This window comes from Manis pentadactyla, chromosome 6 (assembly GCF_030020395.1).
Source record: "Manis pentadactyla isolate mManPen7 chromosome 6, mManPen7.hap1, whole genome shotgun sequence".
NCBI lineage: Eukaryota > Metazoa > Chordata > Mammalia > Pholidota > Manidae > Manis > Manis pentadactyla.
Window position 1 is genome coordinate 102,132,333 of NC_080024.1, and position 6,353 is coordinate 102,138,685.

Genomic DNA, 6,353 nt, shown 5'->3' on the forward strand with positions numbered 1-6,353 from the left:
GGATATAATTTTCAAATATTGTCTCCTGTTTCATAGGTTGCCTTTACATTTTATTGGTTTCCTTTGCTGTGCAGAAGCTTTTCAGTTTGTTGTAGTCCCATTTGTCTATATTTTATTGCTTTTGTAGTCAGATCCAAAAAGACATTGCAAAGTCTGATATCAAGGAACTTATCACCTATGTTTTCTTAAAAAAAAATTTGTGTCCTAAAATGACAGAAATTTTTTCTTTCACCATTCTGGAAGCTAATAAATCAGTATCACTGAAGCCCCAAATCAGTATCACTGCACTGAAATCGAGGTGCTGCCAAGGGTGTACTCTCTCCTGAAGCTCCAGGAGAAAATCCATTCTTACCTCTCCCAGCATTCCTTGGCTATGTGGTCACAGTGCCATTTCATTTTCTGTGTCAGTACTTTCTGCCTCTTTTATAAGGACATTTGTGATTCTATCTGTAGCACACCAAATCTCCCCAACTCAAAATCTTTCATCACACTGTGTTATGCACAGACTTTTTTTTTTGGCCATATTAAGTAATATTTACAGGTTCCAGAGATTACAACATGAATATCTTTTAGGGGGCCATAATTCAGCCTACTACACAAATCATGAGATCCTAAGAGCTTTTGAGATTTTCTTGTAAGAGTGCTAAAAGTAATTAAGTGTAATTAGTACGAAGTGATCAGAATTTTTAAAAATTGGTCTGTATTTTTTTAATAGTGGTTGAATCATTTAGAAACCATATTCAGATACATAGAGCTTCCCCTACAGACTACTCCTTTCCAAAAAATAACTTAAACAATGTAGACATTTGTTTTTCTTGTATGTAAAACTATCCAGAAATAGGCAGCCCAGGATTAACTAGCATGTGGTTCTGAAAGATCATCAGGGACCCAGGATATTTCCATCTTAATGCTGTCACACCTGGATTCTATCCTCAAGGTCACTTAATGTTCCAAGTTGGCTGCTAAAGCTCCAGCCATTACATCCAGATACCAATGATCAGAAAGGTGTAACACATCCTGCTAATATCTGAATGTCTAGAATTACTTGATGCACTGAGATGCAAAGTTAGACCTTTGTTTTTCATGTGTGCGCGTTAGCCGATTTTTTTTTCTAAGGAAGAAGGGGAAATGGATATTGAAATGCATTAGCACTCTTTTCACAATAATAAATGTTAAACTTTTGGGGGAGTACATGCTTTGAAAATATTTTTGTAGAATATATAACATTAGTTTCAGGTATGCATCATAGTGATTTGATATTTATACATATCATGGAATGGTTACCACAATAAGTACAGTTAACATCTGTCACCATTCCAAGTTATTAAAATATTATTGACTATATTTCCTATGCTGTACATTACATCCCCATGTCTTATTTACTCTATAACTGGAAGATTGTACCTTTTCATATGCTTTACCTATTTCATCTGTCCTACCATCCCTGCTCCCCAACCCCTGCTCCTCTCTGGCAGCCATCAGTTCTCTGATTTACGTGTCTATTTTGTTCATTTGTTTTTTAGATTACATGTATAAGTGAAATAATATGGTATTTGTCTTTTTCTGACTTATTTCATGTAGCTTAATACCTTGAGTCCATCCATGTTGTCTCAAATGGAAAGAATCAATTCTTTTATATGGCTGAGTAATATTCTATTGTATATATACCACAAGTCATCTTTATCCATTCACCTGTTGAGGGACGTTTAGGTTGCTTTCATACCTTGGTTATTGTAAATAATGCTGCAGTAAGCATAGGGGAGCACATATCTATTTGAATTTTGTTTTTCATTTTCTTTAGAGAAATACCTAGAAGTGGAATTGCTAAGTCATATGGTAGCTCTATTTTTAATTTTCTGGGAAACCTCTATACTGTTTTCTGTAGTGGTGGCACCAGTTTACATTCCCACCAACAGTGTGTTAAGATTCCCTTTTCTCCACATCCTTGCCAACACTTGTTATTTCTTGACTTTTTGATAAGTTATTCTGACAGGTGTGAAGTGGTATGTCATTGTGGCTTTGATTTGTATTTTCCTGATTAGTGATGAATGTCTTTAAATGTGCTAGTTGGCCATCTGTGTATCTTGGGAAAAAAGTCTATTCAGATACTCTGCCCAATTTTTAATAGGATTATTTTTTATATGTATTCTATATATATTGACAGCATAAAGTTAACTCTTTATCAGATATATATATTCACAGTTACTATGTCTTTTGATTGGAGAATTTATATCTAAAGTAATTATTGATAGGTATCTTCTTACTGCCATTTTTTATTTCCTGGTTGTTTTATAGATCCTTTCTATTCCTTCCTTCTTGTTCTCTTCCCTTCTTATTTGATGAGTTTCTCTAATGTTATGTTTAGATTCCTTTCTTATTATCTATGTATTTACTATAGGTTTTTGTTTTTTTATTACCATGAGGTTCACATACAGCATGTATAGATAACAGTCTGTCTGAATTTTATAGCAACTTATATTTAAATTCACTTTAAAACTATTTTACAACTCCCCCCACCATGTTTTTGTTTTTTTGTCACATTTTTCATCTTTACTTTGTGTTTCTCATATTTAATCACTGTACTTACTTCTACTACTTTTGTCTTTCAACCTTCATCCTAGATTTATAACTGATTAATCTACTACTTTTCCTATATATTTACCTTTTACAGTGAGCCTTCCATATGTTTCCTTGTTGCTAATTAGTGCCCTTTCTTTTCAGCTTAAATCCCTATAACATATCTCATAAGGCTGGTTTAGTGGTGATGAATTCCTTTAGCTTTTGCTTGTCTGGAAAACTGTCTCTCCTTCAATTCTGAATGGTAAATTTCTGGGTGGACTATTTTTGGTTGAAAGTCTTCTCTTTCAACACATTGATTGTGTCATTCCACTCCCTCATATGTAAGAAGTTGTTTGTCTCTCACTGATTTTAATGTTCTCTCTTTAACTTTTGACATTTTAATTATATGTCTGTGTGCATTTCTTTGGATTCATCTTATTTGGCACTCCGGGCTTCCTGGGTCTGGATGTGTGCTTCCCTAAGTTAGGAACCCTTTCAGCCATTATTTCTTCAAAGAAGTTTTCTGATCCTTTTTCTCTTCTCTCCTGTGACTCCTATGAGTGTTAGTATGAGTGTTAATTTACAGTAGATCCCTTAAACTATCTTCACTTTTAAAAGATACTACTTTATTTTTTTACTGTTCTGTTTGGGTGAATTCATTGCCTGTGTGTACCTCACCGATTCTTCCTTCTGCTTCATCTAGCCTACTGATGAGCCCCTGTACTACACTCTTCCAGTTCAGTAGTTCTTCAGTTCTGTGACTTCTGTGTTTATATTTTTATCTCTTCACAGATGTTCTCACTGTGATCCTACATTCTTCTCCAAAATTCAGTGAGCATCTTTAAGATCATAACTTTGATCTCATTATCAGATAAATTCCTTATCTCCATTTCATTAGGTTTTTTCCTGAGGTTTTTCCTTGCTCTTGTTTGGAACATATTCGTCTGCTTTCTCACTTTGCTTGCCTCCGTATTTCCTTGTATCAGGTGAAACAGCTACCTCCACCAATCCTGAAGGAATAGCCTTGCGTGGGAGATGAAACTTCTCAGCCCCACCCAAGCTCTTGGTTGTCTCTCAAACCTTTTATTTATAAAGGAGACTGATTTATTCTTGTTTGGTCCTAGTGGTTGAGGATCTACCAAGATCTGCCAGTCCAAAGGGATGGATCTGAGCACCTAGTTTCAGGCTGATTAGAAGCCAGACCCTCAGACTGCCGTTTTAAAAGAAGCCCAAAAGGCCCCTGCCCCTCTAAAAAATGATTTAAGATTAGCAAATGGATCTCCATCACAAATACTTTAGGTACTTTTCAGCCTGCTTCTTTGGTGCTGGGACTTGGAGCAAGTAAGTCTATGTGCAGGCTCTTTAAAGATACCACCTCAGCTCCCTACAGCCCCCACATCCCCTGACATGAGCCCCATTGGTTTCCAAAGCCAGACGTTTTTGGGGCCTTGCCTCTCTGTTGCAGGTCCCAAGGGTTGGTGGCAACTGTGGGGCAAAAACCCTTCACTCCTCAAAGACCACCTTGCTTTGTGAGGTTTCTCCTGACTGGGTTTCTGCACTGTGTGTGGGGTCTTTGGTTAGACTTGGTCTCTGCCTCTATTTGCCTTGATGTGGCCCTTTTATATTTGCTGTGGAGGAACTCTTTCAGCTAGTTTTCAGGTCTTTTTCAGAGAGAATTGTTTTATATGTAGCTGTAGATTTGGTGTGTCTGTGGGAGGGGGCGAGTTCACAATCTCCCTATGCTTCCATCCTTTTTACTGCCCTCTCAGCTCCATATATTTTTTAGAGCGCTCAAAATTACCCAAAAAGGTAGTTATTATTACATCTACTTTAAAGTTTTAAAAACCAAGCTTAGAGAATTACTTGCCCAAAGTCACAGATTGTAAATGATGGATCTAGGATCCACACTCAGGTTTTTCTAACTTCAAAGCCCCTTTTTCTTTTAATTATGCTATGCATTATTTGTACACCTGGCAAAAACTTTATAGAGGAAAGTAGTCAGAACCATCTATTTTCCTCTCCTCTGTCCCTCTGGTATCATAAAAACATACTTGCTCTGTATGTCAGAAGAGAGTAATGCTGGAGAAATAGAGACAGGACATCTACATTTGTTCAGATTTACAAGACAGCTTCTGGAAGGAAGGAAGTCCAGAAATGGAAGGTGAAGTATTAGAGTATGTGTCACTGTGTTTAAAAACCTCATTTGTAGACCAGTGTGAATGTAGAAATGAGAATAAGTGGAAAGTCAGTCATTTTAAAACAAATTTAATATCGGCAGGATAAAAGACTGTGTTATCAGAAACTCTTCCAATCTCTAATAGGCACCAAAAAAGGTCTGACCAACATAGTGTTCACATAAGAAAATTAAAAGTAAAATTATAAGGTTTAGAATGCATTTCGTAGTATGTGCAGTCATGAGTCCTGATGCCTCTGGTAGTCCTACTAATTGTGTAAGATGGACAAATGGGAGTCATTGGCACATTGCTAACTAGAGATAGATACACTGATGTAGTGATGGGAGACGTAAGTGAGATGGGAGGACTACCTGACCTATTTTAGAGAGATGCGATGAGAAGACCATTGGCCTTGGGATTAGATGAACTCTTGTCACAGGTCCATAGTGTGTGACAGTGGGAAGGTACTTATATCCCTGTTTTTTAGTTTTCATGTCTGTAAAGTGAGACTAGTGATACCATTAAATGTGATAACATATGAAAACATTTGACACAGTGGCACATGGTAGAAACTCAAAACTATCTTTACCACTGTTTTATGTATTACTCAAATCCTTCCTGTCACAGTTGAATTCACTTTATCCTGGGGACAAGGACACTGCTGGGGGCAAGGTCACTGGAAGCAGATTTGTTTGCTCTTTTTGTCATGACGATATGGATGTGCAATGTATATGTGAGTCTCAGACATGTCCTCCCCAACCCAAAACATTTTATAAATGCTGATATATCTTATTTTCACTTTGGGCATTTTCTCTGACTCCTAACATATCACTGGTTTGGGGTTACAACACAATATAATCGTTAAGAATATAATGATTAAGAGTACTGACTATGCAGTTAGATGGCTGGATTCAAATTCCATATTCAACATTTAAGATTTCTATAATCAGGAGAAATATACTTAACCCTCTGTGACTCAGTTTATTTCACTTGTAAAATTAGGGTAGCAATGGTACCTAACTCATATTTGTGAACTAATACTATTAAAGTTCTTGGAAATAATATCTGGAAAGTAATAAACACTAATAAGTGCTAGTCATCTTCGTCATTATCATATTTAAGAATAAGAGCTTGTCACTCAGGATTTTCCTAAGTATCTGAACATTTTGTGCATTTAATGTTTCAACTTCCCTTCACACATTTATTTGAATGTCTTTATTTGCATATGGATATCTGTGGACCATATGTAGTTATTTTGTGTCTGGTTTTACATTCTGTTATACATTGTTTTGATTTCTTTTCTAATTCATTGTTTCTGAGATGTATTATACATATAAAAGTGGACCTAGTTAATTTCTTCGAGTTCCCCGTTCTTTCAGAGCATGCAGCAGGTTTTTCTATGTTCTCCCTTTGATGTCCATTGAGGTTGATCTAGCCTTTTCCCAACAAAGCTATATTGAACAACTTTAAGTGTATTCCTTTGTGTACTTATGTGAAGGTTTCTTGGGGGTGTATGCATAGATATAGGATAACCTAGTTGGAAGATGCATGTGGTCTCAATTTCACTGAATGCTGCCACATAGAGCATCTCTTTGAATGTTCTTTTGCTATTCCAAGTTA